Consider the following 25,542-nt stretch of genomic DNA (forward strand, 5'->3'; position numbering starts at 1 on the left):
AACCCAACCGTTCTTGTGCGCTAACATTCAGCCCAATCTTTCTCCAAAGCGATATTGCTTTGCAGTTGGCAGTCAAGCATTACAAAGTTTTCTTCTCAACACGTTTCCAAGTCAAGTTTCAAAATATCAAAACGAGTATGTAACTTCCTTCCAGTGATTAACTCAGAAGGTGTCATACCGGTAACAGTGTGAGGTGTCGTACAATAACTCAAGAGAAATACAGCTAATTTCCCATGCATGGTGCCAGGATCTTGTAACACATTCTTTAGAAAAGTTTTAAAATGTATGTACAAGCCTTTCAATTTCTCCTTTTGACTGCAGGTGTCCGAGTTGAGAAGTAATATGAGGCACGCCATTCTTATTCAAAAATTGAACCCAGCTGTTGAGCCTCTCTCTTGGATGTTGGGAACCTGCATTTCTGAGCCCCCGGGGGTAGGCTCCTCCTCAACCATCAAACCTTCCAAGTATACGGAGGAAGTCTAGACCACGCACATTGCACAGCCCAAACTGAACTTTGCATTTAATGGTGTCAATCCTGAAACCAACAAACTGACAAATCAGAATTCTTGAAATTGAAAGTTGAAAAATATTGTGTGACTGAAAGGTTGCCCATTGTCAGATACCAGCTCTACAGGAAGCCCATATCGGGCAAACAAATATCGTAATACACCAGTCATCGCCATCGCATCTGTTGGTGACATCAGAACCACTTCAAGCCATTTAGAGTGAGAAATCAAATTAAATAACACGTCCCATGACCTCAGCTCGGCAAAATCAACATGAATACACGAATCAACATGTTTTTTGGCCATTGCCAAGAATGAGTTTTCACAAGGTTTACAGGTAAGTTGATCTGACAGGCTTGACACTCATGAGCAGCATCTTCTATGTTGCTATCTAGGGAAGGCCACCGCATGTACATTGTAGCTAATCTTTTCACTCTAACTACACCGGGACGTAACTTCTTAGTCATACGGCTTCGTAATTTAGATGGTAAAACAACACAAAGTCCGCAAAGTAAACACCCGTCTTCAGTCGACCTGTCTAGGCATTGGTCTTTGCTGAGGCCAATAACCTACAGCTCCCTTCCGACATCAGGGTGCCTCTGCTCTTTTACTTTCAAACCCCCGGGCGATGCTGACATGATGCCACTAAAACACCGGAGCTGATGGTGAGCTCCCTCTTGGTGGTGGGAATCTTGACAGGACCACAGTGTGCCTATGCAATGAGTTAAACCAAGGAAAACGATTCGACACTGGGGCAAAATCGGAGGAGCGGGCAGAAGTGCCACCCTGCTAGAAATCTACGCCAGAGGGGAGAATCCTGGTCCTTAAATCTCGTACAATGCTTCCCTACAACCAAGGTCAAATCCAGGGTCCTGCAACTACCAGGGTGTGAGTCCTTAATTTGTTTAAGTAATGGGACCACGGGAGCCTCTCTCCAATCCATGGGCACTAAGCCTGACCTCAATGAGCTCCTGAATATATGAACCATGCTATCACCAGCGGTAGCTCTGACAATGGTCGGAGTGCAGCAATGTACGTGAGGTGGGGCTGCTGCCACGGGAGGAGAGGAGAAGCTAGCACTAGCGCTGCTGGTGTGAAACGTAATTGGCTGCCACTGGTAACTCACGCCATCAATATTTTCCGGCTGCCGATGGGCTGAGCACTCACCCAATCCGCGCGGGCCCCGTGGACCTATCCCCAGGCAGAAAGGTCCAGCGGGCAGAAGTGACAGCAGCAGCTTGAAGAGGTTCTCATAAACCGCTCCGAACATCGTGCAATTGGCCATCACTAATGATGAATAGCGGGGCTGGGTATTCCTTCACGCATTATTAACAAGGGCTTGGCGATAAATAGTGAAAGTGGGAAACTATGCTTTTGGATAAACTGATTTAATATCAGTATCTAGGACTGAGCACACGATTGACTGCTGTACTCAATGAGTTTTATACTCAGTCTCATGCTGAAAGGAACACCCATGCAGAACAGCATGGTTACCACTAATGATAATAATACCACTAATAAGCACTTCAAGAACCATAATTCCTCCCATAATTCCAGTGTGTTTGCAATGTAAGTGAAAGTGACAATATTTATTATTTGGTTAATCATCTAAAATAATATTTTCATCTCGCCTGCTAGAATTGGTACATTCCACAGTCATTTTGCAGCCAGATTAAAGCGATTGAGCGAGGTAGCCTGGGAGTTTCTGCCGTGAGTTTGCAATGATGAGGCCCTTTTACTTTAAAGCAGTGCTGTGTTGCCGGTACATGCACGATGTGCCCGCCATTGTGCCACTCTCTGCCACAGCAACCGCTCTCCCACGAAGTGCGCGCCACTTTTTTTTGGTGGATCTCGAATCCTGGCCTCCGAACAGATCAGCCCTCCAGCTCTGCATCTGCAATGTTTGTCATTTTTGTATTTTCGATTTTTGGCGGCCATCCTTGTTGCTCAGGTTGCCTACTTTTCCAACGCCCCTTTAAGCAGCAGCAGGTTTTACATTCTGACCCAGCGCCAGGTTTCTGCTCTCCTCCAGGCTGTGTGTAATACGGTTATACAATGATCTGTTTGCTCAGACAGGTATCAGAGGCCTGTAGGTTATAATGACGATGGATTCTAATAATGATACCCCTGTAGCCGTTGATGAATTGCGTTTTACTTGTATGAGCCTCAACTAACTGGGCTTATTGATCATGACTAACAAAGTCAAAAGAACAAAGTGGAGAAGATGGATCAGTCATTTCCTCCACATATAAGCTTAATTGTTAATGACTAATTATGTTATCTGCTGTTATCTCTTTATAGTGCTTCCTCTCTGTAACCCCTCCCATATAAAAATATATCTTGCTCCCTCTTTTAGGTCCCACAGCATCATGTACAATTCCCCCGCTGAGGAACAATACATCAACTGAATTACCTCTTTGAAAGCTGTTCCATTACAGCACAGAAAGCTATTTAAATTTCCTGACCAAAAATTGAGAAAATGACAGCTCTCCACAGAAGTTTAAAAATAGCTATTCCATTATAAAATTAACAGAGCATTGCATCAAGTAACGTCTGAATAGCTGAGCTCGGTGCTTTTGCCAGTTGATACTTAATGTATAATTTAATGATAGATTGATTCTTCATAATTTTTTTATAAAATTGCTATAAACTTATTGGAGTAGATCTTGACTTTGTGCGATGGTGTAAAATGGGTAGTAAAATCGCTGAATTTGTATTTCCATTGAAGCCAACTGAAATAAAAATGGAGAGAGATGTAAAACCAGCTGCCGATTCGCTCTCACCCATTTTAAATTATTGCACAAAGTCAAGATCTACCCCATTGAAATGTTGTGGTGATCTATATTTATCAGACTGAAATATAAATAGAGATCTGCCCCCACATATCTTTCACAGCGTTCTTTGTTAGTCAGGATTACAGTTTTTTTAATTTTAGGATAAATACGTAGTACAATCCTGTTTGTTTCTTACAAACTAACCAGTTCCAAGTTTTAAGCACAATTCAGGTCTGAAGAGGCAGGGAATTGACTGATTGATGGGCACTTCCATTATTTTTAGCTTGAGAAGATAATGCAGACTCGAGCCTTCATTCACCTTAAGGTAAATATTGTTTATTTTAAGGTGGGATTATTATGGAAATCATCATAATCCACGTAAGAAAAGCTATAAAAATCCTTTACAGTTTTTTTGGGGGGATCTTAAACAGATCATGAAGGCTTTTACTGTGCTAGATCCTAAATCTAATCCATTGTCCCACCCTAAGACACTGTACAGCACAGCACAGTAAAATGCAGGACATCAGCAACAACTGATCAAAAATCCAAGCACCATTTCCAACACAGAACAGAAGATAAGCATGCAGAGTAAAAGATACATCAGGATCTCACACAGTTATACGCGGGTTATTGGTTACGATGAAGTGTTTTAGTGGAAAATGGTGAGTTGAGGTATGGGGTACTGGAAGTGTAAGAGAATTCAGCTAACATTGCTGGTTAGATTCAAAACAATCAATCAAGATGACAGTCAGATAAAGATTCCAATTGACTTTGATATCAATAAAAGCACCTTAACTGACATCAAGAAAAGCTTTGTCATTAAACCTGCTGACAAAGGTGGTGCTGTTGTTGTTTGATGAACTGACCTCTACCTAGCGGAGGCTGAATGCCAACTCTCCGACACCTCCTCCTACCTCCGCCTGGACCATGACCCCACTATCAAACATCAAGCCACCGTTTCCAAGACCGTCACTGATCTCATCTCCTCTGGAGATCTTCCCTCCACGACCCCCAACCCCGCACAGCCCGCTTCTACCTCCTTCCCAAGATCCACAAACAGGACTGCCCCAGTAGACCCATCGTTTCAGCCTGTTCTTGCCCCACGGAACTTATCTTTTCCTATCTCGACTCTATCTTTTCTCCCCTTGTCCAGTCTCTTCCCACCTACATCCGCAACTCTTCCGATGCCCTCCGCCACTTTAACAGTTTCCAGTTTCCTGGCCCCAACCGCTTCCTTTTCACCATGGACGTCCAATCCCTCTACACCTCCATCCCCCACCAGGATGGCCTGAGGGCACTTCGCTTCTTCCTTGAACAGAGGCCCAACCAGTCCCCATCCACCACCACTCTCCTTCGCCTGGCTGAACTTGTTCTCACATTGAACAACTTCTCCTTTGACTCCACTCACTTCCTCCAAATTAAAGGTGTTGCTATGGGAACCCGCATGGGCCTTTTCGTGGGATATGTGGAACATTCTTTGTTCCAGTCCTACTCAGGTCCCCTCCCTCACCTCTTTTTCCAGTACATTGATGACTGTATTGGTGCTGTTTCCTGCCCTCGCCCTGAACTAGAAAATTTCATTCACTTTGCTTCCAATTTCCACCCTTCCCTCACCTTCACATAGTCCATCTCTGACTCTTTCCTTCCCTTCCTCGACTTCTCTGTCTCCATCTCTGGGGATAGGCTATTGACAAACATTCACTATAATCCCACTGACTCCCTCAGCTACCTGGACTGCACTTCCTCCCACCCCTCTTCCTGTAAGGACTCTATTCCATTCTCCCAGTTTCTCCGTCTCCGCCGCATCTGCTCTGACGATGCCACCTTCCATACTAGTGCTTCTGACATGTCTTCCTTTTTCCTCAACTGAGGATTCCCCTCTACTGTGGTTGACATGGCCCTTGACCGTGTCCATTCTATTTTCCGCACTTCTGCTCTCACCCCTTCCCCTCCCTCCCAGAATCACGATAGGGTTCCCCTTGTCCTCACCTTGCACCCCACCAGCCTCCACATTCAACAGATCATCCACCGCCATTTACGTCACCTCCAGCATGATCCCACCACCAAACACATCTTCCCCTCACTTCCCCTTTCAGCATTCCGAAGGGATCGCTCCCTCCGCGACACCCTGGTCCACTCCTCTGTCACCCCCAACACCCCTTCCCCTTCGCCCGGCACCTTCCCGTGCAAGCGCAGGAGATGCAACACATGCCCTTTTACCTCCACCCTTCCCACTGTCCAGGGCCCCAAACACCCCTTCCAGGTGAAACAGCGATTTACTTGTACTTCTTGCAATCTAGTATACTGTATTCGCTGCTCACAATATGGTCTCCTCTACATTGGGGAGACCAAATGCAGATTGGGTGACCGCTTTGCGGAACACCTCCGTTCAGTCCATAAGGGTGACCCCGAGCTTCCGGTCGCCTGTCACTTTAATTCTCCGCTTCACTCCCACTCAGACCTCACCATCCTCGGCCTCTTACACTGTTCCAATGAAGCTCAACGTAAGCTCGAGGAACAGCACCTCATCTTTCGATTAGGCACTTTACAGCCTTCTGGACTCAACATCAAGTTCAACAATTTCAGACTATAACCTCGGCCCCTATCTTTTTTTACCTTGTTTTTTCTCTCTCTCACTCTGGTCTTTCATCCTGTCATCGCCATTTACACTTCATCGAGAGCCATCTTTTGTTGCTTAACTTGTCCCATTACCATCTCCTTTTGCCGTGTACCATCATCTCTTTTGTCTCTTAATCTCTCCTGCCTTCACAGACTTTCCCTTTTGTTCTTTCCTCCCCTCTCCCCTCTCCCTACCCCTACACGTGCTTAAAAACCTGTTCCATCTCCAGCTTTTTCCAGTTCTGACGAAGGGTCATCGACCTGAGACGTTAACTCTGTTTCTCTCTCCACAGATGCTGCCTGACCTGCTGAGTATTTCCAGCATTTTCTGTTTTTATTTCAAGAAAAGCTTTACTCATTTATCACCAGCTTGGACTCCATTAATTAAGTGAAATTCAGATCAGTGAAGACAGCTGAGGATATATATGGCTCTCGAGGGACTCATTGAAAGAAAGGAACTTGTATTGATATACACAGCTGCAGGGTGTCCCAGAGTACTTCACATGCAATGAATTACTTTGGAACTGCAATCACTGTTGTTTTGCAGGCAAATGCCAGCAATTCTCTCAACTTTATCATCTAACTGGGGCCAACAAGTATGAACATCATGATTAGGAATTTTCTCGGACCTGCTCCCACTCCGCCGCCATGAATGTGTAAATGGGGTTTAAGCCGTACTTACGGTTTGGTTACGGTGGCGGAGCAGGTGCAGCTCTGTTGAAATTCGTGTAACGTGTGCGCCAAGATCATAAAAAGAAAGGGGTGGATTTTGCGTGCCTAGGACCCCATTTATACCTAAAAAATTGGCGATAGCGGGACCAGAACCACAAGTGTAATTGAAGCCCCGACTCACCGCTTATTGTCTGCCTGTTCTGATTTTTTGGACTCAATCTTAGCGGCTGGACGTCCCACCAGAAACAGGCAGGAGCCTCACGACAAAATGCAAATGACACTATCACGACCCCAAAGGCCATTTTTGTCCTTGCCCGTGTCGCTTTCACCAGTTGTTGAGACTGATCACCAAACATGGGCATGTGGAAAAATGGGAGGGCAGCTGTTTTAAGAGTACTTTAAAGGGGCCCTTAGCTGCAGCCAGAGAAAGCTGGAAGCAGGTCCGGCACTCATTTTCGTTGCAGTCGCTATGGATTTTGATATTTAAGGGCTTCTCGTATTTAACCTTCTTAGTGCTGTAGATGCTGCAAAAGATTATCCCAGCCAATATAAACCCCTGCTCCCTTTCACTCGTAGTGCTCTGACGAAGGGTCATCGACCTGAAACGTTGGGCATGATCTTGCCAGCCCTATGGAAGCGGGACTGTCGGGAAAATGGCAAAATCTGGGGGCGGGTGCCCAACCCGCCCCAAACCTGCCTCTGTGTCATCTTGCCAGGAGGTGGGTAGCTGCCCCATGCCGGGTCCCGTCTCCTTGGAGGCAGGAAGGGGATTAGTGCCACTTAACTGCCTGTTAACAGGTAGTTAACAGGCAGATAAGAGGATTATCCCCATTTTTCCCACACAAGTGCAGGCTTCCCAATGGCTCCGAACCCCGCCAGGGTTACCGAGGCGAGTAGTGGGTCTGCAGGGGTCGGAGCGGTGCAAAAGTGCGCTGTGAAGGTAAGTGATGGGTGCAAGTGTGGAGAGGTGAGTATGTGAGGTAAGTGGAAAGTGTTAGAAAAAGTTTACTTACCTTTGTTTTTTCCTGCAGGCTTCAATCGGTGGGTATGCGGAGAGTCTCGCAACTCACCGGCAGAGATGACAGATGGCCGTCGCATTCTCCAATGTAACAACCATCTAATTTCTGCAAAAGAAAGAGGTTTGATGAGATCTTGAATTCAAGAACTCATCAAACTACAGAGAATGTCAGTGTTTGACAGTTTCACAGAACTGTCAAATGATGACAATTCATCTGTCAAAAATTTTTGACAGATGAAACGTCATATGCTGATGTTCTCTGTAACTGACTTTCCCTTAATTGGCCTGCTAAGCCCACAAGGTCAATCAAGGGAAAATAGCATGGGTTGGCCAGAAGTTGTTGGTGGGACTAAAACCCGACAAGTGGGAGTCCCGCCTCCAAAAGCTCCACCTTGGCAAAATCCAGCCCGTTAACTCTGTTTCTCGCTCCACAGATGCTGCCTGATCTGCTGAGTATTTCCAGCATTTTCTGTTTGTATTTCAGATTTCCAGCATCCGCAGTATTTTGCTTTTGTAACACCATCTTTGCTTCAGTTCTTACAGGAGATGAGGAGGCTCACATGAATATTTTCTTTGCCCAAAATAAGACTTACTAAAAAGCTGTGAAAATATGCTCATAAAAACTATTTTGCATGCGTAGAGAAACTCTTGGAACAGATAATGCATAAATATAGCAAACTGCACCAAGTCAAGCAACTACACTGATCTGCCAAAAACCTCATCTGACATTTTCTGGGAGAAAATAATGACAAATATAATGTGTAAATGGCCGACATTAACCAATAATATGCAGGATATACCTGGAGGGGAGGGGGGGGAATAATCATCATCATAATAATAAGCATGATACGCCTGTTGTGAGCAAGTGAAAAGCTCTGCATGCACTGATGCCTTTTCAAAGCAGGGACAGCATCACAATAATTGTAGTTATTGTGTTGATCTCCCCCATCGCAGGGCACAGCACTAAAAATATGCGAGGAAACACTAGGTGCATGCAACGTGCTATCATAAAGATAATTTGTGATGCTCTTCAAGATTTGATCACAGTTATTAGTAACTCTCGTGCACTGAAGTTTAGCACTGGGAAAAATAAGGCTTGACGTTGAATGCTGTACTTTCCGTCTTTTGGATGAGATATTAAACCAAGGCCCTGTCTGCCCTTTCGGGTGGATGTAAAAGAGCCCATGGCACTATTTTGAAGAAGAGCTGGTGTCCTGGCCAATCTTTATCCCTCAATCGACATCACTAAAACAGATTATCTGGTCATTTATCACATTGTTCAACCAGAACACCTCCCCTGCCCTTCTTCAAGTAGATGCTGTATGTCTCTCTGAGCAGGGAAACAGGGCCTTTGTTTAACATCTCATCCAAAAGACAGCACCTCTGACAGTGCAGCACTCCCTCAGTACTGCACTGAAGTGTCGCCCCAGACTATGAGCTGAGGGAATTGAACCCATAACCTTCTGACAGAGGCAATAATGCCACCACTGAGCCAAGGCTAACACCAACATAGCAATAAAGCAAGCTTCTTGAGACACCGTGCTCGCTATGTGTGCTATGCTCACCCTCATATACTCAAGGATCCCTAGGGGTCCACTCAATGGCTCCATTGGTTCTCGACTTCCAGTTTGAAAACCTACTGCTTTTTGGTTGCTTTCTCCTTTCTTTTAGGTCCTGATCCTATGCCACCAACAATATTGTTCTGTACCTGGTCGCTAGGTGGCATACAAGAATGTCTGTGATGATTTGCCTTCTGTTTGTTCCTCCCTCCTCTGGGGAAGGGTCTAGCCTTGACTACAGGACACCCCTGATGGCTAGAATGGTAATGCTGCCATTCAAAGAGTATCAGCCTTGGCTCAGTGGTAGCACTTTTGCCAGTGGGTCAGAAGGTTGTCGGTTCAAGCCTCACTTCAGAGACTGGAGTACATAAACCAACAGTGCTGCACTCTTGTAGGTGCTGCTTTTAGGATGAGATGTTAAACCAAGTCTGCCCTCCCAAGTGGAGGTAAAAGATCCAATTACACTCTTTGAAGAAGAGCAGAGGAGTTCTGGCAAATATTTCTCCCTCAGTCAATGTCACTGATACAGGTTATCTGGTCATGTATCTGATTGCTGTTTGTGGGACCTTATTGTGTGTAAATTGGCTGCTGTGTTTCCTACATTATAACAGTGACTACACTTCAGAAGTACTTCATTGGCTGTGAAGTGCTTTGGGACGTCCTGGGGTTGTGAAAGTGCTATAGAAATAAAGTTCTTACTTTATTGACAATCTAGAATTGCTCAGGAAGTTCCTCAAATCTGTGAAAGCTTGTTTCCTATTTGCCCATTTATAGTAAATAAATGGATCAATAAGAATAGGGGAAGACTGGTCTTGCAAATAACTAGAATAGATTAAGGTAAGTGGATTAGGCAACATCTGTGGAGAGAGAAACAGAGTTAACGTTTCAGGTCAATGACCTTTCGTCAGAACTGGAAAAAGTTAGAGATGTAACTTTTTCCAGTTCTCTAACTTTTTCCAGTTCTGATGAAAGGTCCTCGATCTGAAACGTGAGCTCTGTTTCTCTCTCTCCACAGATGCTGCCTGACTTGCAGAGCATTTCCAGCATTTTCTGTTTTTATTTCAGATTTCCAGCATCTGCAGTATTGTGCTTTAGTATTAAGGTAAGTGGGGTTGCAGTTAAGTAAAGGATTAAGAATAAGCCATATCTGCAGGAAGGAATTAGCATAGAATATGCTAATTGGATGCAGCACCCACATATTATAAGTATTTGCGCTGGCTTAGCAATGAGAGCATTAGCGTATCATTGAGGTTATTGGTGACTGTTCATATTGTGGATATTGTTCTCATTAATGCTGCACCTATTGCAATAGGCAGTCTTAGAATAAGACAACTCATTCAAAATTGTGTCCTTAGTGACTGTTTCATAGAGAAGAATCCCACTGACTTGCCTTTGATTGGACTATGAACTGTGTTTTACTTAATTTTAAATGAGTTGTCCTCATGTGACATTGTTCATAGGTGGTCAGGATTCCGGACCATAGTCGTGACATTTAAGGAAAGAAAGCCTTGCATTTATATCGGGCCTTGCATGACCTTAGGACAACCCAAAATGCTTTACAGCCAATGAAGTACTTTTTGAAGTGTAGTAACTGTTGGAATGTAGGAAACCCGGCAGCCATTTTGCAGACAGCAAGATCCCACAAATAGCAATGTGATTATGACCAGATAATCTGTTTTTACGTGTTAGTTGAGGGATAAATATTGGCCAGGACACCGGGGATAACTCCCCTGCTCTTCTTCGAAATAGTATCATGGGATCTTTTACATCCACCTGAGATGGCAGGTGGGGCCTCGTTTTAACGTCTCATCTGAAAGGCGGCACCTCCGACAGCGCAGCACCCCCTCACTGGAGTGCTAGCCTTGAATATGTACTCAAGTCTCTGGAGTAGGACTTGAACCCATAACCTTCTGACTCAGAGGTGAGAATGCAGCCACTGAGCCAAGACTTACACCTTGGGAGTGATGTTTAGTTGTTAAGGTAGGTCTGCATTTAACATGGCCTGTCCCTTTAAGGGAATTGTTCATTGGGGAAGTGGTCTAAATGGGCACACACTGAGGTCAATTAGAAGCTAACTGTTGTTGGTGAGATAAGTTTTTCTCTAGTTTGGATAACTGGCGAACTAATGTAAACCCCCATCTCTTCCCCTTGGGGTGAGGCCAGGTTATGAGGTCAGCAGCAACCAGCAGGAAATTATTGGCTTTCTTTTTACATCAGTTTTTAAGATTATTCTGTTATGATTTGTCGCTGTTTTAGGAATATGACATTTTAGACAATCTGGTGCAAACGTGATGCCTAATTGGCACGTGTGACAAAGTACAATGGTTTCAAGCATGACACTTTGAGGTGCGATGGATGTGAATTAGACACAAGACGTTTGTATACAAATATGGCTCTGCCGATGGCTCCATGGGTAAATGCGGGGGTGGGGTGGTACGGAATCTACATTTATTATAAGGGGATTTGAGTATAAGAGTAAAGACGTCTTACTGCAATTATATAGGGCTCTGGTGAGACCACACCTGGAGTATTGTGTACAGTTTTGGCCTCCTTACCTAAGGAAGGATATACTTGCCATACAGGGAGTACAACAAAGGTTCACCAGACTGATTCCTGGGACGGGGGGATTGTCCTATGAGGAGAGATTGAGTAGACTAGGCCTATATTCTCTAGCGTTTAGAAGAATGAGAGGTATATAAAAGGGAAGAGAGTAGCTAAAGTAAATGTTGGTCCCTTAGAGGATGAGAATGGGGAATTAATAATGGGGAATGGGGAAATAGCAGAGACTCTGAACAAAAATGTTGTATCTGTCTTCACAGTAGAAGACACTAACAACATCCCAATAATGGATAATCAAGGGGCCACAGGGAGGGGGGGAACTAAAGACAATCACTATCACTAAGGAAAAAGTACTTGGTAAAATAATGGGACTAAAAGACAACAAGTCCCCTGGATCAGATGGCCTGCATCCCAGGGTCTTAAAAGAAGTGGCTGCAGAGATAGTGGATGCATTGGTTGCAATATACCAATATTCCCTGAACTCTGGAGAGGTCCCAGCGGATTGGAAAACCGCAAATGTAACACCCCTATTTTTAAGAAGACAGAAAGCAGAAAACTATAGACCAGTTAGCCTAACATCTGTCGTTGGGAAAATGCTGGAATCCTTCATTAAGGAAGCAGTAGCAGGGCATTTGGAAAATCATAACGCAGTCAAGCAGAGTCAGCATAGTTTTATGAAAGGGAAATCATGTTTAACAAATTTGCTGGAGTTCTTTGAGGATGTAACGAGTAGGGTGAGCCAGTGGATGTGGTGTATTTGGATTTCCAGAAGGCATTCGATAAGCTGCCACATAAAAGGTTACTGCATAAGATAAGAGCTCACGGAGTTGGGGGTAATATATTAGCATGGATAGAGAATTGGCTAACTAACAGAAAGCAGAGAGTTGGGATAAATGGGTCATTTTCCGGTTGGCAAACGGTAACTAGTGGAGTGCCACAGGGATCGGTGCTGGGCCCTCAACTATTTACAATCTGCATTAATGACTTGGACGAAGGGATCGAGTGTAATGTAGCCAAGTTTGCAGATGATACAAAGATGGGTGGGAAAAATAAAAAAGCAAACTTATCGGTGCTGGGGCCTCAACTATTTACAATCTACATTAATGACTTGGATGAAGGGATCGAGTGTAATGTATCCAAATTTGCGGATGATACAAAGATGGGTGGGAAAGCAAGTTGTGCAGAGGACTCAAAGAATCTGCAAAGGGATATAGATAGGCTAAGTGAGTGGGCAAACATTTGGCAGATGGAGTATAATGTGGGAAAGTGCGAGGTTATCCACTTTGGCAGGAAAAATAAAAAAGCTAATTATTATTTAAATGGAGAGAGATTACAAAATGCTACAGTTCAGAGAGACCTGGGGGTCCTTGTGCATGAAACACAAAAAGTTAGCATGCAGGTAGAGCAAGTAATCAAAAAAGCAAATGGAATGTTGGCCTTTATTGCAAGGGGGTTGGAGTATAAAAGCAGGGAAGTCCTGCTACAACTGTACAGGGTATTGGTGAGGCCACACCTTGAGTACTGCGACAGGTTTGGTCTCCTTATTTAAGGAAGGATGTACTTGCATTGGAGGCAATTCAGAGACGATTCACTCGGTTGATTCCTGAGGGGGTTGACTTATGAGGAAAGGTTGAGCAGGTTGGGCCTATACTCATTGGAATTTAAAAGAATGAGAGGTGATCTTATTGAAACATATAAGATACTGAGGGGGTTCGACAAGGTAGACGCAGAGAGGATGTTTCCCCTCGTGGAGAAATCTAGAACTTGGGGGCATAGTTTCAGAATACAGGGTCATCCTTTGAGAACTGAGATGAGGAGGAATTTCTTTTTTCAGAGGGTCGTAAATCTGTGGAATTCTTCTCTGCCCCAGAGAGCCGTGGAGGCTGGGTCATTAAATACATTTAAGGTGGGGATAGACAGATTTTTGCAAGATAAGGGAGTGAAAGGTTATGGGGAGTGGGCAGGGAAGTGGCTTTGAGCCCTAGATCAGCCATGATCTTATTGAATGGCGGAGCAGGCTTGAGGAGCCAAGTGGCCTATTCCTGCTCCTATTTCTTATGTTCTTATGTGATCTCATTGAAACATACAAAGCTCTTACAGGACTTGACAAGGTAGATGCAGAGAGGATGTTTCCCCTGGCTGGGGAGTCTGGAAGGTCACAATCTCAGAATAAGGGGTCATCCATTTAGGACTGAGATGAGGAGAAATTTCTTCACTCAGAGGGTGGTGAATCTTTGGAATTCTCTATCGCAGAGGGCTGTGGATGCTCAGCCGTTGAGTATATTCAAGACAGAGATCGACAGATTTTTGGGTATGAAGGAAATCAAGGATACGGGGATAGTGCGTAAAGTGGAGATGAGGTTGAAGATCAGCCATGACCTTATTGAATGGCGGAGCAGGCTCGAGGGGCCGAATGGCCTACTCCTGCTCCTATTTCTTATCTTCTACACAGCAGGAAGGTCCAAGTTTCAGCCTTTGGTTTCTATGGGACCCTTTTCAGCTGGGGTAGTGGGAGTGTTATAATTAGCCTGAACGTATTCTGTGTTAGGCAAAATGATATCCACGTTTTACGCTCCTGATCACTTTCCAGTGAACTCTGCTGGAAAGTGCTCATGTGTGAATGTCTGGTGAGGACAGCATTGGGCTTGGCTGTGAAGTCCTTTATGGTTGGACAGACGGTTGACCCAGCACAGAAGGGCTTTCAGGAGAGGAGAAAAGGGGGGAAAAAAACAGAAAAAAATATGTAATAAATGGGATTTAAAAAAATTCATTCCTGGGATGTGGGCGTCACTGGCAAGGCCAGCATTTATTACCCATCCTTAATTGCCCTTGTGAAGGTGGTGGTGAGCCACCTTCTTGAACCGCTGCAGTCCATGTGGTGAAGAAACTCCCACAATGCTTTTAGGGAGGGAGTTCCAGGACTTTCACCCAGCGATGATGAAGGGATGGCGATATATTTCCAAGCCAGGATGGTGTGTAACTTGGAGGGGAACTTGCAGGTGATAATGTTCCCATGCACCTGCTGTCCTTGTCCTTCTAGGTTGTAGAGATCATGGGTTTGGGAGGTGCTGCCAAAGAAGCCTTGGTGAGTTGCTGCAGTGCATCTTGTAGATGGTACACACTGCAGCCACGGTGCACCAGTGGTGGAGGGAATTGTAATGTCTGTGTGTAATTGAGACACGGACTGCAGAAGTTGGTTATAACAGGTGTTTACTGAATGGAGACAAAGCTGGAACTACTATACAAAGTTACTGCACAGGCTTATATACAGGGGTGGTCACTACTGGTACTGCAGTATACAGGGGCTGCAGAATATAGTTCCTTCTTCAAGGTACATACACTACAATTCCTCCCCTTTTAGCTAAACAGTACATAACATTCGATTAATAATTAAATAACATATTTACAATTACAGTTGCTATATACATTAGCTGAAGTTAATCAATTATAAATTCAGCCTTTGAGGAGGCTTCCTGATTCTGTCCAGATAACGCCTCTTTGGGGTATCAGGTTCTTCTGGCAAAGTTGATTCGGGATCAACGTCGTTGTTTGGTTCGTCTGCTTTCAATATCACAGATTCTGAGGTAGATGCAATTGGTACTTCGGTTTCATCACCAGGTGTATAGGATCGTGGTGTAGATTTGACGTTTTCCAGTGACTCTAGAATCTGGTCAGCATGGCATCTTACAAAGCTCTTTCCAACGTCCACGGTATACATTAGAGGTCCTTGCCGTGTGCAGATCGTTCCTGGCTGCCATTTCTCTGTGCGGTAGTCCCGGGCCAAAACTGGTTGACCTATCTTGAAACTCCTGGTTGGCCTTTCATTCATATTCTGAAACTGCCTGTTCTCCACATCTCTTCTGATGTTTGGCTTAACCAAATCCAAGTGGCATCTTAGTCTTCGATTGAAGAACATCATGGCTGGAGTTTGGTTGGTAACCGCATGTGTCGCATTCCGCTAGGCAAACAAGAAGTTATCCACCTTGTGTTGTAGGGGTATGTCTTCATTACACATTGCCTTGATAGCCTTCTTGAATGTTTGAACGAACCTCTCAGCCAATCCATTGGTGGCTGGATGGTTTGGGGCGGATGAGTAATGCTTAACACCATTGTTCTTTAAGAACCTCCGGAATTCTTCAGACACAAACTGTGGTCCATTGTCGGAGCAAATTTGTTCAGGCAGCCCATTTCTGGTGAATATGGTTCGTAAGACTGTGATAGTTTTTTCTGTGGTGGTTGAGGACATTTTTATTACCTCTGGCCACTTTGAATGTGCATCCACCGCAATTAAAAACATCGAGTCCATAAATGGACCAGCAAAATCAATGTGTACCCTTTGCCATGGAGATGAGGGCCACTCCCATGGATGTAGAGGGGCTTGTGGTGGGGCGTTTTGGACCTTCTGGCATCCTGTACAGCTCTTGGTCATCTCTTCGATTTCTCTATCGATTCCCGGCCACCACACAAATGCTCTGGCTAAGTTCTTCATTTTTACCCCTCCCAGATGACCCTCATGAAGCTCATTGAGCACTCTATCCTTCAATTTGGGTGGAATTACTACTCTGGATCCACACATCAAGGTTCCTCGGCACAGTGACAGCTGTTCTCTTCTCGGCGAGAATGCTGGCAACAGTGGTTCGCCATGTGCTGGCCATCCCTTCACCGTTAAATCATAGACCCTGGAGAATGTCGGGTCATTTCGTGTTTCCTTTTCTATGTTTGCATTCATCACAGGTAGACATTCGACTATGGTCGAGTGGAATATCTCCACAGGATCCACTGCAGGTGCTTCTTCCACCGTCGGCAACGGTAGGCGCGACAATCCATCAGCATTCCCATGCTGTTTAGTTCCTTTGTACTCGATGTCATATTGGTGTGCCCCTAGGAAAAGGGACCACCTCTGTAGCCGTTGTGCTGTCATTATCGGGACGCCCTTCTTAGGGTTGAAAATGGAGACAAGAGGTTGATGATCAGTTAGTAGAGTAAATTTCTGTCCTTGCAGGTAGTGATTGAGCTTCTTCACCCCCCACACCAGGCTGAGGGCCTCTCTGTCAATCTGGGTGTAGTTACGCTTGGCTGAAGTTAACGAGCGTGACGCAAAAGCTATCGGCCTCTCTGAACCATCAAGGAATTTATGTGACAGTACCGCTCCAACGCCGTAGGGAGACGCATCACACGCCAGTCTTATCGATAGTGATGGGTTGTAGTGAGCCAATACTTCTCTTGAAGTGATCAGACCTTTACACTTCTGAAAGGCCCGCTTACATTCATCGCTCCATTTCCATGCTACTCCAGTTTGTAGCAAGGCGTTCAGTGGGTGCAGAATTGTGGACAAATTCGGCAAAAACTTATGGTAGTAATTCACCAATCCGAGGAATGACCTCAGTTGCGACACATTTTCAGGCGCTGGAGCCTTAACTACCGCTTCAATTTTGTCAGGGGACTTATGTAACCCCTCTTCATCAATCACGTGGCCACAATATGATATTTGTTTCTTAAAAAACTTGCACTTGGGGCGATTGGCTCGTAGCCCATGTTCTCTTAGTCTAGTGAGCACCTGCTCTAGGTTGGCAAGGTGTTCACTGTCATTTTCACCTGTCACTAGGATGTCATCCAAGTAACACTGAGTCCCCGGAATCCCTTGCAGGACTTGTTCCATTGCTCTTTGCCATATAGCCGGAGCTGATGCTACTCCGAATACCAGTCGATTATACTGGTAAAGACCTTTGTGAGTGTTTATCGTGAGATATTTCCCAGAGGATTCTTCAACCTCTATCTGCAAATATGCTTGCGCTAGGTCAATTTTTGTAAAACGTTTCCCTCCAGATAGTGAGGCGAAAATATCTTCTATCCTCGGAAGAGGATACTGTACTGTGTGAAGGACTGGGTTCACAGTCACCTTGAAGTCCCCACAGATGCAAACCTTCCTTGGCTCCTCAGACTTATTGTTTAACGTTTTCTTCATGACAGGAACGATGGGTGTCGCCCACTCGCTCCAGTCTACCTTAGATAACACGCCTGCATTCTTCAGATTCTCCAGCTCTGCCTCGATGGCTGGGCGAATTGCATACAGTACCGGTCTTGCTTTGAAAAACTTGGGAATTGCTTTCTCTTCTATTTTTATCAAGGCGGTTATGCTTTTAAGAGTTCCCAGTCCTTGTTGAAATACCTCTTTAGCGTTAGCTAAGATTTTTGACAATCATCCAGGTGTGACCTCGTCATCCTTTTTACCAGCCACAGTCAGTGCCTGAATGGAGTGCCAGTCTAAACTTATCTTTCTGATCCATTCACATCCCAATAACGGTGGTCCACCATCTTGCAGTATGTACAGATACAATTTCTGTATTTCCTTGCCGTTGTATTCGACAGGCACCCTTATTTTCCCTCTGGGGTATACTGTCTTCAGGATGTGTCTTTCAAGGGTATGTGTGAGAATAGCCGCTCGTAGTCTCGTCGATTCAGGGCTGATCCTGTATCCAATTCCATTTTGACTTGGGACCCTGCTATCGTGAGGGTGACCCAAATGGTTCGGTGATCCTCTTTTGCGATTACGTTGTGTAGTTTGAGACAGCTTAGTCTCTTGTTCCCGGATTCACTATCGCTCTTCTGATCTTCGGAACTACTGTCCGTCATCTTTTGTACTTTCCTGTACTGTTCCTTAGTAGTCTTTTTGTTGTCGTTAGTCTTCTTCCCGGACCTGCAAACTCGTGCAATGTGTCCCATCTTTCCGCATTGCCTGAATGTTTTGTCCTTGGACCAGCAGTCCTTCTGGTCATGGGTTGTTCTGCCGCAGCGATAACATTTTTCAAATCCCCGTGTCATTTCATGGGTGCCGTATTCCTGTGGCTTTTGCTGTATTTCCGCAGCTCCCCTTGCTGCTGCTTCGTACGATACTGCCACGCTGAAAGCCTTATCTAGCGTCAGCTCTTTCTCTGAGAGTAACCTCTTTTGGGTTCCTTCACTCAGGAGTCCACAGACAAATTTGTCCCGTAGGGTATCTGCCAGTCCTGCTCTGAACTGGCAGTGCTTTGATAGCTTGCATAGTTCCGTAAGGTAATCAGCATTGCTCTCATCTTTATGCTGATTTCTCTTGTGGAATTTAAATCTTTCTGCTATCAGCAGCGGTGTAGGATTTAGGTGTTCCTGTAGGATATCAACAATTTCGTTAAAACTCTTCGCCATCAGTTTGACTGGAGTGATCAGGTTCCGCAATAGGCCGTACGTTCTTGCGCCCATTAAGTTTAGTAGTACCGATGCCTTTTTCTCATCGGCTACTTCATTTGCCTTGCAACATACTTCGACTCTTTCCACAGTCCAAAGATGTGCGGGTTAGGATGATTGGCTATGATAAATTGACCCTTAGTGTTAGGGGGATTAAATATGTGGGGTTACGGGGATAGGGTGGGATATGTGTTGGTGTAGGGGTTACGGGGATCGGGTGGGATATGTGTCGGTGCAGGCTCGATGGGCCGAAATGGCCTCTATCTGCACTGTGGGGTTTCTGTGATTCTGTGTGATTCTGTGATACGTGGTCCAGTCTTCTATTGCATTATCGAAGGCAGTGATATTGCCAGTCTTCGGCATCTTGGAGATCTAAGATGGCGCCTCCCGCGCTTTGCCTTCTTCCCCGATTGAACAAAATGGCGCCTCCCGCGCTTTGCCTTCTTCCCCGCTGGATTAAGATGGCGCCTCCCGTGCTTTCTGCCTTTTCCGCTGCTGCCAGCGCTGTTGCTGGTGTTTTTATGCCTTGATGGCGACACCCTATGGTCTTCGCGCGTTTCCCCCCGCGCTGCTGCCAACGCCGCTCTCCGCGGTCCCCGTGGCAAACTGCAGCTCCTCGCGGCCTTCTGCGCTTCTAATTTCTTTTTCTTTTATTTTAATTACTGTTCCCGTCGTCAGAGCAGACCCTATGGGACACTTCCCTCCCTCTTCTCGGGTCTGTACGCTGCCCGGCTTCATAGCACCGGCTGCGCCCTGTGTGCTCCACCCTCTCTCTCTCTCTCCTCTTCCCGACAACGCTTCTTGGCCCCGTTGAAAAGCCACCCGATCGAGCTCTAGCCCGCCGCAGCCCAGGAAGGTTCAGTGTACTACCTGCCACCAGCCCGATTAGCTGGAACACCATAGACTGGAGAACCAAGCCCAGCTCTCGACAGCCTCTCCTGCAAATCTTCGAATTCGATGAATCAGAGGGCAGTTGCCCACGGTTGACGCCCGTTTCTTCTGTTTGTTTTTTTTATTTTTGGATTTCTTCCTTCTGGCTTCGACCTCTAATAACTTCGCTTCAGGGATGGATCCCCGTGAGGTGGTGCAGAACTGTAGGTAAGTTCGGATCTGTTCGTCGCCAATGTAATGTCCGTGTGTAATTGAGACACGGACTGCAGAAGTTGGTTATAACAGGTGTTTACTGAATGGAGACAAAACTGGAACTACTATACAAAGTTACTGCACAGGCTTATATACAGGGGTGGTCACTACTGGTACTGCAGTATACAGGGGCTGCAGAATATAGTTCCTTCTTCAAGGTACATACACTACAGGAATTAATGTTTAAGGTGGTGTATGGGGTGCCTATCAAGCAGGCTGCTTTGTCCTGGATGGTGTCGAGCTTCTTGAGTGTTGTTGGTGCCTTGTAGATGGTGGAAAGGCTTTGGGGAGTCAGGAGGTGAGACACTTGCCACAGAATACCCAGCCTCTGACCCGCTCTTGTTGCCACAGTATTTATGTGGCTGGCCCAGTTAAGTTTCTGGTCAATGGTGACTCCCAGGATGTTGATGGTAATGCTGTTGAATGTCATGGGGCGGTGGTTAGACTCTCGCTTGTTGGAGATAGTCGTTGCCTGGTACGAATGTTACTTGCCACTTATCAGCCCAAGCCTGAATGTCATCCGGGCCTAGCTGCATGCGGGCATGGACTGCTTCATTATCTGAGGAGTTGCGAATGGAACTGAACACTGTCTGGCCAGAACTCGGCCAACTCAGTCAGTAGTGGTGCTACCAAGCCATCTTGGTGATGGACATTGAAGTCCCCCACCCAGAGAACATTCTGTGCCTTGGCTACCCTCAGTGCTTCTTCCATGTGGTGTTGAACATGGAGGAGTACTGATTCATCAGCTAAGGGAGGGCTGTAGGTGGTTTGCTTGCCTATGCTTGGCCTGAAGCCATGAGACTTCATTTTATTGTTGAGGATTCCAAGGGCTGCTCCCTCCTGACTGTATACCACTGGACCGCCACCTCTGATTGGTCTATCCTGCCGGTAGGACAGGACATGCCCAGCGATGGTGATGGAGGAGTCTGGTACATTGGCTGAAAGGTATGATTCTGTGAGTATGACTATATGAGGCTGATGCTTGACTAGTCTGTGGGACAGCTCTCCCAATTTTGGCACAAGTCACCAGATGTTAATGAGGAGGACTTTGCAGGGTAGACTGGGCTGGATGTGCCATTGTCGTGTCCGAAACCGGTGCCTAGGCCAATGTTGGGTGGTCCGTCCAGTTTTATTCTTATTTTTCATAGCAGTTTGTTACAACTGAGTGGCTTTTTCAGCGGGTAGTTAAGAGTGAACAACATTGCTGTGGGTCTGGAGTCACATATAGGCAGGCCAGGTAAGAATGGCAGATTTCCTTCCCTAAAGGGCATTAGTGAACCAGATGGGTGTTGATGACAATCCGATAGTTTCATGGTCACCATTACTAGCTTTTTATTTGAATTTAAATTCCCCAGATGCCGTGGTGAGATTTGAATTCACATCTCAGGGATCATTAGTCCAGGCCCATGGATTACTAGTCCAGTGACATAACCACTATGCTACCGTTCCTGTATTTAAAAACCCATATAGACTAAACAATGCAAACCAAGATTGAGAGTACATTGCATAAGTAGCAAATTAACTATTGCAATGTCAGTGTGGTTTCAAAATCATTTGTTAATAATGGAACATTATTCCTCTTAGCACCAGCTCATGGTATAACATTCCAGGGTCATTCCAAGCTATAGAGTCTCCCTACGTTACTCCAATGCAAGCCCAAATTTGCATTGCTGTAATTGGCAGTAATTGAGGAGAGTCGGTGCCAGTTAAAGCCTATTAAGAGCACAAACATGATGCGGAAAACAATTTTTAAAAATTGCAAATTATCTGTTTGGTCTGAGCGGAAAGATCTCTCTCAAATCACATGTCTCCTGATGCCTCATAGTCCTCCAGATCTGGGGATTGTTGGCTAGTCCGTCATATAGCAACAGGTTGTATAATGCAAGAGCTAAAGTGCTTCCTCGGTTTTCAGTGTTCCTTATACTCAGTGCTGAAAGTCCCTTCTAGTCAGTGCTGAAAGTGCCTTATACGCAGCAGTGAATGTACGCCTGGGAATCATTTCTTTCTTTGGGCAGTTTTTCAAACGTTTTTATATTATAATATTTTTCATGTAGAAAATAACAGTTGTTCTGTGCTATGGGTACACCCTGGGGCTTGATCTGGAATCAGCAGCTGTGCCAGTATATCTCAGCCAGTGCCACATTTTTTACTTTTGCTTGGCTGCATATGTTGCGCATTGAACTGTGCCAAGAGTTACTAGCTGCCCTCAGTGTACGCTGAAGTAAAATCAATTGAATATGTGAAATGTTGCAGTTGTGACACGTGTGCCAGCTGTGGCTCAGTGGGTAGCACACTTGCCTCTGAGTCAGAAGGTTGTGGGTTCAAGTCCCACTCCAGGGACTTGAGCACATAAAGCTCGGCTGACACTCCAGTGACAGCGCTGAGGGGGTGCTGCACTGTCGGAAGTGCCGTCTTTCGGATGAGATGTTAAACTGAGGCTCCGTCTGCCCTCTCAGGTGGACATAAAAGATCCCATTGCACTATTTTGAAGAAGAGCAGGGGAGTTATCCCTGGTGTCCTGGCCAATATTTGTCCCTCAATCAACATAACAAAAACAGATTATTTGGTCATTATCACATTGCTGTTTGTGGGAGCTTGCTGTATGCAAATTGGCTGCCATGTTTCCCACATTACAACAGTGACTCCACTTCAAAAGTATTTCATTGGCTGTAAAGCACTTTGAGATGTCCGGTGGTCATGAAAGGCGCTATAGAAACGAAAGTCTATCTTTCTTTCAAATAGGTTTGGGTCTCTGAGATGAGCAGTACGCAAGTGTTAAACTGGTCTGATGATGGACATTACTAGTTAGGCTTATAGCTGCATCTACCGCCCCTAAAGCTTTATTAAATATTTCTGCTCTTGTGCAGGTTTGTTGAGTGGGTGGACAGCAGAGAATCTAAAATGAATTCATTTAGCAATGAGTCATCTTCAAGATTTTGCAGACATATTCTGAGAGATATAAATAAGACTGGGGGATCAAAGAGTGAAGATAATGAGATGTTAATAAAGCTTGGATATTGTAACCCAGCAATGTCTTTGAGAAGTGACTAAGGCTTATAATTATATAGGGCCCTGGTGAGACCACACCTGGAGTATTGTGTACAGTTTTGGTCTCCTTACCTAAGGAACGATATACCTGCCATAGAGGTAGTGCAACGAAGGTTCACCAGACTGGTTCCTGGGATGGGGGGATTGTCCTATGAGGACAGATTGAGGAGACTAGGCCTATATTCTCTAGAGTTTAGGAGAATGAGAGGTGATCTCATTGAAACATACAAAATTCTTAAGGGGCTTGACAGGGTAGATGCAGGGAGGATGATTCCCCTGGCTGGGGAGTCTAGAACTAGGGGTCACAGTTTCAGAATAAGGGGTCGGCCATTTAGGACTGAGATGAGGAGAAATTTCTTCACTCAGAGGGTGGTGAATCTTTGGAATAAAAGTGGTAGAAGATCAGCCATGACCTTATTGAATGGTGGAGCAGGCTCGAAGGGCCAAATGGCCTACTCCTGCTCCCATTTCTTATGTTCTTATGTAATTTGTCCTGGTCCTGTCACCCTCGCTGGTGAAGGAAATTTATTTATTTCAATTGTTGATGTTTGAACAAAGTTGCTTGAACTGTGGTACTGAAGTTTGCTTTTGAACATGTATAGTGAGGTGAACAAAATCTTCAATCTTACAACTAAGATCTCGAGCACATAGTGCAACCGGACTACATCCTGTCACTTCCATCTAGTGGAGTATCCTGTAAACATATAGCTTTCTATTTAAATATTCAAAAGCTTTTCAATATCTTAACATTTTACTCATGCTAATTTTTACTATTAAATTGCTGTTAACATAAGAAATAGGAGCAGGAGTCGGCCATTCGGCCCTTCGCGCCTGTTCCGCCATTCAATGAGATCATGGCTGATCATCTGCCTCAACTCCATTCACCGGCCCTATCACCATATCCCTTGATACCCTTACTAGTCAGAAATCTATCGACTTCTGTTTTGAATAGACCCAATGACTGAGCCTCCACAGCCCTCTGGGGTAGAGAATTCTAAAGATTCACCATGCTCTGTGTGAAGAAATTTCTTCCCATTTCAGCCCTGAATGGCCTACCCTTTATCCTGAGGCTGTGGTCCCTGGTTCTAGACTCCCCAGCCAAGGGAAACATTCTCCCAGCATCCACCCTATCAAGCCCTGTAATAATTGTGTATGCTTCAATGAGATCCCCTCTCATTCTTCTGAATTCAAGAGAATACAGGCCTAGTTTACTCAATCTCGACAGTCCCGCCATCCCAGGAATCAATTTCGTGAACCTTCATTGCACTCCCTCTATGGCAAGTATACCCTTCCTTAGGTAAGGAGACCAAAATTGTACACAGTAGACCAAAATTGTACACCGTTCAGAATGTGCAACCTGCTTTAGCATTCAGTCTTCTTCTTTCGTATGGTAGTAGCAAAGCAAATCAAATGCCAATATCTAAGTCAGATATCCAGGCCAAAGCCTCCGGTGTAACAGTGTGGATATCTTGTAGGCTGCCTGCGAATTTCCTCCGAGGGCAGTGCCCAATGATGTGCTCCAGGGTCTGATCAGGAGCTCCACAGTCACATGATGGGGGTGCTTTAATCTTCCATTTATGGAGAAGGTGGCAGCATCTACCATGACCGGTTCTGAGGCGGTTGATGGTTATCCACTGTTTGCGAGGAAGGTTTGATCCTTCAGGTTGTACTGTGGGGTCCTCTATAAGGAATCCATTCCGTGTGTCGCAGTTCTTCCAAGCATTTCGCCATCGGTCATCAAGGCTGAGGGGAGATCGCTGAAGGGCTTTGGCGATGGTCCGAAATTGCCTTCTAGATTTGAGATGGGTTGGTGGTAGGTTGTTCAAGTCGGCCTGGATCAGCATGTCTTTGCTGGTGTAGCAGTTGTATTCTCTGGAGACTGCATATTGGTGTGGTGGTGCGATGTTTGCAAGCACAGGCATTCAGTCAGACACTAGCATTCTAGGTTGTTACTTGACTTTGCATTAAAATACAGGTAGTTACAGCTAACACTGCCTCAGTATAATGCTGCCATTACATTGCACTTTAGTGTCAGGCTTCAGCCAAAATCTTTGGTGTGTTGCTGCCCAGAACTTGCTTTAGGCACCCAAGAATCTCTGGTGCCCAAACTGATGATAAATTTCAGTTGACTTGAGAATCTCACATCTTCTGTTCTATGATTCATATATCAAAAGTACCAAATAACTCATCAATGAGGGACGGGTACAGCGGAATAGGTTAGTTTGAGTCACTTTGTGTAAGAGCTAATCAACCAGAAAGAGCCTGTATTTATTGCTCATGCTGCAGGGTCCTTTATATTGGGTGACTGCTTTGCTAAACATTTCTGTCTTTTAGTTAGATGATTCAAACTTCTTTACGGTTATACTGTAAAGCGCACCATTATATAATCATCATGTCCTGGTTTTACAGTGTACTGTACAGTT

The sequence above is a fragment of the Somniosus microcephalus genome, chromosome 11 (genome assembly GCF_052327205.1).
Source record: "Somniosus microcephalus isolate GS21.2 chromosome 11, FLI_Smic_1.0, whole genome shotgun sequence".
Taxonomy (NCBI): domain Eukaryota; kingdom Metazoa; phylum Chordata; class Chondrichthyes; order Squaliformes; family Somniosidae; genus Somniosus; species Somniosus microcephalus.